General features: G+C 41.7%; 1 protein-coding gene across 1 annotated transcript in view; it reads left to right on the top strand.

Moving 5' to 3' along the window:
- Nucleotides 1–12,185, top strand: part of fbxw8 (F-box and WD repeat domain containing 8) — a 142,423-nt gene that overhangs the window by 105,704 nt on the left and 24,534 nt on the right. The gene's annotated exons all lie outside the window — the stretch shown is intronic.

Genomic DNA, 12,185 nt, shown 5'->3' with positions numbered 1-12,185 from the left:
TTTCAGGCTCACCTAAGCTAGTACAGTGCCCATGAAACAGTCCTAAATTAGTGTGATAAAGCCAATTACTGTTACTGTTACACTGCAGCCATAGTGGAATTATTCATAATTTCAACATAGCCTTGTGCAATTTTGAAACAATTATGATCTTCAGTATCAATATATTACCTTCACTCTTCAACATGACTTAACCTCGTCAGAGGCTGAATGCCATTATGCCAAAGAGCTCTTCTCGTTCACAAACCCCAATGAACGCATGACCCACTTAAGAAAAAAACTATTTAAGATCAAGAGAATGCAAAGTAGCAGGGCTACTCAAGGAAGTCAGAAACTCACTGAATATTCTGATTCAGTGTAAGATTTAGGAATCAGATGCATATAATCACTTGATTAAGAAGTACATTCAGGGTCCCACTGAAACTAGTATTTTCCAAATCTTTAGTACTGCAGGTCAGTTGGCATATCAATCTTTATAATTTCAGATATAAGATGATACTTTGGCATCCACACCCGGGTCCTACAACTTCTGCAAGCCCATTGTGAAAGAAGAATGACAGTGCAGATAAACAATAATGAACTTCAAATAGACAAATTCATCCTTAACCTTCTGATATTCTTTACCAAACAATAACTTTTGAATGATTTACCACACTAATCAAAGACTAGAGGGCATAGGTTTAAAATAAAATGGAAATATTTAATGGGAACTTATTAATTTTCTTCACCCAGAGGACAGTCAGTATATGGAATGAGCTGCCTGGGGAGGTGGTTGAGGTAGGTGAATTAACTACTTTAAAAGGTACTTGTATGGGTACATGTATAGGAAAGGTTTAGAGGGATATGTGCCAAATATAAGCAAATGCCTAAAGCTTAGATGGAAATCTTGGTCAGCATGTACCAGGTGGGCTGAAGGACCTATTTCTGATGAAAGCAAAAAAAAAGATACTTAAAGTCTGGAATAAACACAGAAAATCTTGGAAAATCTCAGTGAGTCAATTCTACTGAAGGGTCTGTGACATGAATCGCTAATTCTGTCATCCCATAGGTGATACCAGGCCTTCTGAGAGTTCCATGCCTTCTGATATCAGCTGCTATCATACAGTGTAATTGTAAAATTGAGATCTTACCCATGTTTCAAAGACATTTCAAATCAGTGACTAGTGACTCTGGCACTGGTCTGTCATAGAATCCTTCTGTATCACTGCTGACTTCTGAGAAGACCCTGCTTCTGCAGAGAGTTATTATAAGCCTTTGAACTGTCTACATTGGTCCACTGTTATTGCTATCTTTAATTTGCCATGCCATCTGAGAGTCTGACAATAACAGGCTGCTGTGACAGCATTGATTACTTCCTTATGTCCAACTCCGGAAGGTAATCTGGGTAACTTCATGTAGCTTGATGACGTTCTTCTTTGACTGGGTCACACAGCTAGCTACGTTCATAGTCCTCTCCTTCTGATAAGTCAGTATAACTTATCCCAGGTATGGACAACAATCAGACAAGAATGGGATTTTATACTTTGTCGGCACATGAGAGTGGGATGCAAATTATGCACCTTCAGAACTAAGCAACGACCGCCCGGTGGCACTGATGCCAATCATCATGAAGTTCTTTGTGTGGGTGATAATGTCACATATCAACAACTCCATTCCTGCCACATCGGACACTCACCAATATGCTTACTGACATAACCGCTCTACGACAGATGCCGTAGCATCTGTTGTGCACTTGGCCCTGACTCACCTGGAAAACAAGCGCACTTATGTCAGAATGCTGTTTCTGCATTTCAGTTCAGCATTCAACACTACTGTCCCACAGACCTTGGTGAACAAACTCCTACTCCTTGGTCCAAATACACCACTGTGCAACTGGATGTTAGGCTTCCTAACGAACAGACCTCAGATAGTCCGGATGCACGGCCACTCCTCCCTCCCTATCATCCTCAGCACAGGTGCCCTCCTCCGGGCTGTGTGCTGAGCCCATTGCTGTACAGCCTGTACACGGGCCTGGTGCCAGTCAAATAATCTCTTCCTCAATATCAGGAAGGCAAGAGAGATGGTTATCAACATCAGGAGAACGTGCACTCACATTGACGGCACTGCAGTGGAAACCACAAGCAGTTTCAAACTCCTGGGGGTGCCGATCACACACAACCTCCCAGAACACGTTCTACACAATCAGGAAAACTCACAAAAGCCTCTACTTTTTGAGGAGGTTGAGGAGAGCGTGACTGGGCACATCTACACTCACGTCATTCTACAGATACGCAGTAGGTAGCATCCTGACAAGCTGCGTCACTGCGTGGTACAAAAACTGCTCCGTGGCAGACAGGAAAGCTCTACAACTGGTAGTCAAAAGTGTCCACCTGAACTCTGGCACCAGCCTACCTGCCGTCAGGGACATGTATACAGAAAGGTGTTGGGAAAGGGCCAGCAACATCATGAAGCGTCCTACCCACCCTGCTCATGGTCTGTTTGTTCCCCTTTCATCAGGAGGAGGCTACGTAGCATCCACACCAGGACCACCAGACTCAAAAACAGTTACCTTCCCCAAGCGGTAAAGCTGATCAACATCTTCACCCGATATTTCTGCCACTACTTTATTATTTCCTGTCAGTCGCCTTACGTACAGCCTAGCTACATTTTATGAACATACAACCAATTTGATTATGAGAACACTCAGTCCTCGTTTATTGTCATTTAGAAATGCATGCATGTATTAAGAAATGATACAATGTTTCTCCAGAGTGATATCACAGAAAACAGTCCAAACCAAAGACTAACACTGACAGAACCACATAATTATAACATATAGTTACAGCAGTGCAAAACAATACCATAATTTGAAGAACAGACCATGGGCACGGTAACAAAATGTCTCAAAGTCCCGAGTCGATCGACTCCCGAGTCCCCGATAGCAGGTGGCAAAAGGGAGAAACTCTCTGCCATAAACCTCCAGGCACCGACAACTGCCGATACATTGGAAGCAGCCGACCACAGCTGACACTGAGTCCATCCGTCCGAAAACTTCGAGCCTCCGACCAGCCCTTCCGATACAGCCTCCCGAGCGCCTTCGACCTCGTCCCAGCCGCCGAAACATGCAAAGCCAAGGATTCGGGGCCTTCCACTCCAGAGATTCAGGATCACACAGTAACAGCGTCAGTGAAGCGGGCATTTCAGAAGTTTCTCCAGATGTTCCTCCGTACTGTCACGTCTGTCTCCATCAGATCAGAATTGTGCACGGTCCCCTACTTGACAAATAACAGACATCACTACCGAAGTGGCCGCGCGCGGTGTCGCACTGCCATCTTCTCCTCCTCCTCTGTGTATATAAGCCATCTTATGTATTTATATTTATTATTTTTTTATCTTATTGTGGGTTTTTTGGCGCTGCATTAGATCAGGAGTAACAATTATTTTGTTCTGCTCAACACTTGTGTGCTGGAGATGACATTAAGCAATCTTGTTCTTTACATTGACAATGTATATATAACCCAATACATTCGGCTGATTTGCCTTAGTTTAAGTAAAAGTCAGGTGAGGGACAAGTCAAATTAAATGCCATGAGATGCCTGGAGCTGCAAAAATAAACACTAACTTTGAAACAGGGTATTTGGTTGCAAAGGAAACTCACTGAAATTGTAAAAGCTGCTTCCAGTCCCTAATGGTGCCTCTAAATTTTGGTAATTTTCTGTGTGGGATTGGAGACCTTACAACTACACCACAGTTTTTCCCCGCTGGCTGCTGGAAGGCTGGCCCTCTTTAGCTCAGAGTTACAAGCGTCCTCTCAGGATGCCCTTGCTGAATGTTTGCAGTCTGGAGAAACAGACTGGGGTGCATGTTGTCTGCGAGCCAGAAACCACAGGTTAGATCCTGACATTCTGAGAGGGACCGAAAGCCTCTATTCGCACATTGCCAGCAGGACTATAACCGTACCAGGCAATGGTGTGACCAACTGTTGTTGGCCAGATTGTGCCACTGCCATCATAGCCTTGGGCACCCTGACAAGACTGACAATAAACCCTGGAGCACACTGTTTGCTCCCTATTAGTAGTACCAATGTCCTGTAGAGCAGCAATCTGCTGTCCGTGGGAAGCAGACTGCCACTGGTTTAAGATTAGCAGAGCTCCAGAGGATGGGGACAGTGCCTCAGTACAGGCAGAAACATACTCCCTCAGCCACTTGCCATCTTCCAGAGTGGAAGCAAGGTTCTCCTGGCTCTGCATCAGCTGCTAACAGAATGTGGATGTGGATTCGTTCATGCTACTTGTTATCTCGTGTAGACAGACTATCACTGAGGCTCCTGGATGTTTCATTCACATGAGATTTCACAGATGCTGGAAATCCAGAGTAACGCACACAAAGACCATAAGATACAGGGGCAGAATTAGGCCATTTGGCACAGCGAGTTTACTACGCCCTTTAATCATGGATGATCCAATTTTCCTCTCTGCCCCAATCTCCTGCCTTCTCCTGGTATCCTTTTACCAATCAAGAATCTATTAACCTCTGACTTAAATATACATAAAGTCTTGGCCTCCACAGCTGCCAGTAGCAAAGAATTCTGCAGATTCACCCCTCAGGCTAAAGAAATTCATCCTCATCTCCATTGTAAAAGAAAGCTCCTCTATTCTGAGGCTGTGTCCTCTCGTCATCTTAGACTCGCCCACCACAGGAAACGTCCTCTCCACATCCACTCTAACAAGACCTTTCACCATTCAATAGGTTTCAATGACGTCACCCCTCATTCTTCTGAATTTCAGTGAATACAAGCCCAGAGCCATCAAACACACTTCAGATGACAAGCCACTCAACCCTGGAATCATTTTCATGAGCCTCTTTTGAACCTTCTCCAGTTTCAGCACATCCTTTCTAAGATGAGGTGCCCAAAACTGCTAATAATACTCTTAACTGAGGCCTCACCAGTGCTTTATAAAGCCTCAACATTACATTCTTGCTTTTATATTCTCATCCTCTTGAAATGAATGCTAACATAACATTTGCCATCCTCACCACAGACTCAACCTGCAAATTAACCTTTCGGGAATCCTGCACAAGGACCCCCAAGTCCCTTTGCACCTCAGTTTTTGTATTTTCTCTTCATTTCGAAAACAGTCAACCCTTTCATTTCTTCTACCAAAGTGCATCACCGTACACTTCCTTACACTGTATTCCATCTGCCATTTCTTTTCCTTTTCTCCTAATCTGGCCAAGTTCTTCTATAGCCTCCCTATATCCTCAAAACTACCTGCCCCTCCATCTATCTTCATATCATATGCAAACTTTGCAACAAAGCCATCAATTCCATCATCCAAATCATAGATATATAATGTAAAAAGAATCGTTCCAACACGGACCCCTGTGGAGCACCACTGGTCACCAAATTGAATTGAATTGAATTGACTTTATTACTTACATCCTTGATATACATGAGGAGTAAAAATCCTTATGTTAACTTCTCCTTTTAAATGTGCAATGTGCAATTTATAGTAATTTATAATAAATAGTATGTACAATGGGACAGTCAATATAACATAGAAATACAATTGTATCAACATGAATTAATCAGTCTGGTGGCCTGGTGGAAGAATCTGTCCTGGAGCCTGTTGGTCCTGGCTTTTATGCTGCGGTACCGTTTCCTGGATGGTAGCAGCTGGAACAGTTTGTGGTTGGGGTGACTCGGGACCCCAATGATCCTTTGAGCCCTTTTTATACAGCTGACTTTGTAAATGTCCTGAATAGTGGCAAGTTCACATCTACAGATGTGCTGGGCTGTCCGCACCACCCTCTGCAGCGTCCTGCAATTGAGGGAAGTACAGTCCCATACCAGGTAGTGATGCAGCCAGTCAAGATGCTCTCAATTGTGCCCCTGTAGAAATTTCTTAGGATTTGGGGACCTGTACCAAACTTCATCAACCGTCTGAGGTGAAAGAGGTGCTGTTGTGCCTTTTTTACGACACAGCCGGTATGTACAGACCACGTGAGATCCTCAGTGATGTGTATGCCAAGGAACTTAAAGCTGTACACCCTCTCAACCCCAGATCCATTTATATCTATAGGGGTTAGCCTGCCTCCATTCCTCCTGTAGTCCACAACCAGCTTCCTTGTTTTTGCGACATTGAGGGAGAGGTTGTTTTCTTGACACCACTGTGTCAGGGTGATGACTTTTTCTCTAGGCTGCTTCAATATTATTTGAGATTCAGCCAGCCAGAAGAGGCTCCCTTTATTACCATTCTTTGTCTCCTGCCAATCAGCCACTTCTTTATCCATGCTGGAAACTTTCCTATAATACTTGTAGCTTGTTAAGTAGCCTCGTGTGGCAACTTGTCAAAGGCCTTCTGAAAATCCAAGTACACAACGTCAACTAATTCTCCTTTGTCTATCCTGCTTGTTATTTCTTCAAAGAATTCCAACAGATTTGTCAGACAAAATTTTCCCTTGAGGAGACCATGCCGACTATGGCCTATTATTATGTGCCTCCCCGAGACCTCATCCTTAATAATCGACTCCACCATCTTCCCAACCACTGAGGTCAGATTAACTGGTCTATAGTTTCCCTTCTTCTGCCTCTCTCCCTTCTTGAAGGGTGGAGTAACAATTGCAATTTTCCAGTCTTCTGGAATCATTCCAGAATTTAGTGATTTTGAAAGATCCTCACTATTGCCTCCACAATCTCTTCAGCCATCTCTTTCAGAACTCTGGGGTGTACACCATCTGGTCCAGGTGACTTATCTACCTTCAGACCTTTCAGTTTCCCAAGAACCTTCTCTCTAGTTATGGTAACCATACACTCCCTGCCCCCTGACACCTGGAACTTACACCATTCTGCTAGTGTCTTCCACTGTGAAATGCTGGAGGAACTCAGCAAGTCAGGCAGCATCTATGGAGAGGAGTAAAAAGCTGACATTTCGGGCCAAGACACTTCACTGGGATTGATTAAGGATCTCAGCCCAAAATCCTTGACTGGTATGGATAAAGTGTATGGTGGGGGTTGCTCAGTAGCAAGGGAAGCAGCTGAATGATTACAGAATTTCTTCTTATAAGCATTTGATCCTCAGTGCCTCATAATTGATTACAATGATGACATAATCACCTTATCTCTTCTTTCACTTATTTTACGTCATCTGTCTTTTAAATGTGGTTCTGGTACTCTTGAAGTCTGATGGTCTATTTTCAGTCGATTTCAGCACTCTACTGCTTTGCTGTCTCTGAGAATTTTCCAGAAGGAGAGCAGCCTCGAAGCCAAGAAGCTTCGAGACAGTGATTGATTCCATTTCTCTCTGATTTTGCCAGTTAAAGCATCAAGGAAGAATGAAACTTTGAGGTGAGTGTGGAAGGCGAGCAAGTGTTCAACACTGAAGGAAGGTGTCTGTGTGTGATGCTCTCTCTTCCTCAATGCGTCGGAGGACGGTACCGAAATTCTAGGTCTGTAGTTTGTGGAGTGGACTGTAGTTCGATTGGGCTCTTTCGATTTTGTGTTTTTATGTTCTATGTTTTCACTTGTACTTTCTTGTTGCTGTTTGCACAGTTTGTTTTTTTTGTACATGGTGGCAGGGGTTGATGTTCTTGTTGCCTTTTGCGCAATTTGTTTTTCCTTGCACACGGAGGTTTGATGTTTTATCATAGAACGGGTTTCATTGGTTTTCTTTCTTTTGTGGCTGCGAAGAAGACAAATCTCAGGGTTGTATATTGCATACGTACTTTGATAATGTACTTTGAACTTTAAGTGATCGGCTACACACTATCAAATGCTGTTATCACAGTAGTAAATAAAACCAAGTCCCGTGCTCTCAATTCTCAACTATTTCAAGAGCTATGTATTGAGAATGATGAACAGTTTGAACCCTTGCTGTGGCACACAGGAGTCAGATGGCTCTCTAAAGGAAACTGCTTGAGAAGCTTTTATGCAATTTTTGAAACTATGATTAAAATTCTTCGAAGACTCGAATGCTTCCTCCAGTAATCACCTCAAGAATTGTAGGTGTGACAATGCTTATTTGTCAGAATTATTTGCAAAGTTTAATGAAATCAATCTTCAATTGTAAGGGAATGATGTGACTCTTATCAAAGTCAAATCAGTCATCTCCACATTTCTGTCCAAGTTAAGTGCAATATTGGCCATTGCAACCTTTTCTGATTTCCAAGCCTTTCTGAGTTGGAAGAGAAAGAAAGAGAACCTGATGATGATCATCAAGTATACTGTGCCTACTTGGGTGAGCTACATAAAGATATGTCAGAGAGATTTCAGGATCTTCTCTTGATCCAAATTCCAGATTGGGTAATAAATCCATCCTGAACACTTTACGGCCAAGATGTCATCAGCGAACGATGATTGCTCGGGCAACATCTACATCCTCTACTTACTCTTTTTATCTTAATTTTGTTTTTGAAACTGTTGGAGCCTGTGACTTGGTCTGTAGTTCGAAGTGAGCTAGCATTCTGCTGTCCACGAGAAAACTCCAGAAGAGAAATGCGAGCTCGAGCTAGCATGAGGAGAAGCTCAGAGACAAGACGAGGGGCCATGATCGACTACATTTCTTGCTGACTAAAACATTGAGGAAGATTGAAACAATGCAGAGAAGAGTGAGTGGTTCTCGGAGGGGCCGCCGGTTCAAGTCGCTGCCACCAGAGTGGCTGCCGGGTCCCAATGCTGTCGGATTTGTTATCGAAATTCTGAGATTGGACTGTAGTTCAAACTAACTTTCGTTCATATTAGGCTCTTTCAGTTATGTGTTTTTCACGTTCTCACCCAACCTTTCTTGCCGCTGTTTGGTGGGCTGGGGGGTTTGGTGATCTGTTAGTTTTTGTGTGAGGGAAAGCTTGAGAGTGTTTGGGTTTGCAAGTTTTTGTTTCTTTTTCTTTTCATGTGGGAGGGTTGATGTCTTTCTTTCAGCTACTTGTACAGTTTTCTGTATTCTCTGGCTATCTGGAGAAGACAAATTTCAGAATTGTATTCTGCATACATACTTTGATAATAAAATGAGCTTTTGAATCTTTCTAATGCGGAATTAACAGGAAGGATGGAGGAAGAACTGATCTTGCTACAAAATGACTTTGAACTGATGCTGAGTTTCAAAAAATCATATCACACCTTTTGGTTGTAGAAAGAAATCTCTGAACACTATCCTGCATTGTGGAAACAGGTAAAGATGTTCTTTATTGACTTTCCAACATCATATTTATCAGAGTGTGGTTTCAGTACAGTCGACCAACTTCTTTCAAAACAGAGAAACAGACCACTAATTACAAATGGGTGGATTTGAGACGCCTGAGTGGCGTTCAGCCTGACGCTGAGAAGCTGATCTCTCTGCATCAAGCCCATCCATCTCATTGAAAGGTGAAAAAGCAATGAAGTAGTCAATAGTTGGATTACTAATGTAACACTCTAAAACTGTTGATGGAAATTGTTTTTACTGTAATCAAATAAAGAAATATTTTATTTGTAGCTTTAAATAGATTCGATTGCTTTGAATTTGCAGTTCCTACTTTCTTTCACTGTGCATTATGAATCAAAATTCCTTTTAGTTTTATGGCTGGAATGGGAGAGCGGGCACTGCCGATGTGGCCTGGGAACCAAGGAGCAGTATACGATAAAAGTTTGGGAACCACTGCTCTAGGTGTTTCATTCTCCTGGGCTCTCTCAACTCCTTCCAAGTCAATGCCACTGACTGGATTCAACCTCTATAAAGCCCAGGCAGGTTTCTCCCATCGTGCAATGCTCCTGATTTGTTATCTTGCACTACCATCTGTGCTGATGTTCTGCGGGAACAGGCACACACATGCAATGGGCTGTTCTTCTACACATTGGTGCCCATGTCTCCTCATGTTCTGCAGAAGACTCCTGAGTGTTTTGAGCAGCACTGCTCACTTTCCTGCCTCTGGGGAAAACCCCCAAAAAGTAATCTTTGTAAAGCATTGAACCTCAGCACCAAATGTGCCTGTTCGAGAAAAACACTGACAGTCTAATGTACCCAATATCTACGATATCTACTGGAAGTGATCACGTGCTTCAAAGGAAGAAGCTTATTTTAAAGCTCATAAGGCACTATCAGTCAGATTTAAGGGAGATGAAGGTTTTCATTGAAAGACGAAATTACCTGACTATCTAAGATTGAGCATGGGCTCAATTGCAGTCATTGGCAGATAATTATTTTGCAGCTGTAGAGGAACTTGTACAACGTGGAGGCCTCTGCTACAGTCTGTCTGCATTAAGTATATGAGCTGATGTAAGGCTCAGGTGCATGGTAGTATCCCATTGAAATTCTGCACTGAATTTTAAAGTACAAATGTGTAGAGTTTAAAATGCTACAGTACACAAGCCTTTGACTCTTTCTGGATGTTCACATGGCCAGGTTTAGCTTCAGATTTAATCTCTGATTGACGTCAGAAGGCTGTCTTCACGGTGCTTGTAAATAAGCCTCATTGATCTAGGTGGTCTCCCTGCTGGCAAAGATATACAGATGGGCAAGTTGTGGTGAGGTGCAATGAATGCATATTTGGCAGATCTCAAATGTGTTCCTCTTCCCTTTTGACCTGGGGATTTGCTCAACTGATCACACTCATCTCAGGAAGCATCAGTGTTTTCCTGAGGTGGACTCCAGCAAAGTCTGCTGTCAGAGCCACCTATTTCTTCAAAATACTTCAATCAATACGTGCAACAGAGCATTCAGCCGTCATAGAAAACAGATGAAGAATCCCTATCAGATGTATTTGCCAGTTGTTCAAGTACACCTGCTACAATCCTTGTATTTTATTTAAAAAATTAGTCATTTTTAAATGTTGTCCCTATGTCACATTTTAAGATATCATGTTGTTTAAAGTGTACATTTCTGTCATGACTACGTGGGTCTTTTAAGTTTATGACATGGAATAGTGTCATCATTCCAGCTGAAACTCTCCCTCTTCTTTATCATAAGTATTTACTTTTGTTTATTTTAAACTGGTTACTTTTAACAAAAGTAGAGATAAATCTTTAGTTGCTGCATACAATTGTAGAATTTTTCTTATGTAACTTAACCTATCCAAAAGTTGTAAAAGGATCATAACTCCTCTCTGTGACCTTGTAATAATAACAAGGGAACTGGAGTAGGCTATTTAATCTTTAAAGTATGTTTTGGGATTCAGTGAGATCATGGCTGACCTGTGACCTAACTCCATATACCTACCTTTTCTCCACATTGCTTAATACTTCTGGCGCTCATAAATCAGTCATTTCTGGTTTAAAGTTAACAGTTGGTCTATAGCTAGTTGCTCTTGGCAGAAGTGAACTCTACATTCCTAATGCCCCTTATTTCTGTGACCACTTGCTAATTTGACCCTGAGAGATCTGCGTCTAACTTTTGGGCTGATTTTGGTCTTTGACTGCCTAGATCACTGGAAAATATTTGTTACATCTATTCAATATATCTCCTTTTTAGCTTACATTGACTCTTTCTCAACAACTATGGTTTGAGCCTCCATGTATACTGTATATTTGTAAGTCACGAATATTACATCAAGGCACAGAGTCACATTCAGTTCTATCTGATCTTAGTTGTTATATACATTCTTGTTATAGGCTTCTACATTCAAGCTCTCTTGGGAATTTCTGCTTTTAACCATTTAACATCTTACTGCCACATTTTTACAATATTTTTCATGTGCTTGAACAATTTTAATGATATAAATATTTGTTCCATATAAAATTAAAAGGATATATGAACAAGTAATTGTTGATTTATAACAGATTAATTTTTAAATTAGTTTATTAGTCCCCTTTATTCTTTATATGTTGCAAATAATAAATGTATGAAACAAAAACTAGAACTGAAAATTTCAAGAGTATTTATTGGCTTTGAAATCTATTTAGAAATGAGACATGCTCATCCAGAGGTCACCCAATTCTGCAGCCTCCAGATTATATTTTGATTACATATGATACCAAAGGATTGCCTAGGAAATCTATTCGTTTTTAAGTGCAGTAATCAGATGCATTTTGATATTTTTTTAGTAAAATATAGCAGTAATTGTGCATAATTCTGGCCTGCATTCTGCTATCTGTTTCTAATAGTGTGACTCATTTTTCTAATCTGGAATACTGAAAATTGAATTATTCACTTAGTGGCTTCTTGCAGCCAGTCCATTACTGTTTCAAAAGCCATGGTGTGCTCCTGGGAACATTACTTAACTCTTTTTGTTGACCTTCT

The sequence above is a fragment of the Mobula hypostoma genome, chromosome 27, assembly GCF_963921235.1.
Source record: "Mobula hypostoma chromosome 27, sMobHyp1.1, whole genome shotgun sequence".
NCBI classification, from domain to species: Eukaryota; Metazoa; Chordata; class Chondrichthyes; order Myliobatiformes; family Myliobatidae; genus Mobula; species Mobula hypostoma.
The sequence above is the reverse complement of the archived record's forward strand: the minus strand, read 5'-3'. Positions and strand labels throughout refer to the sequence as shown.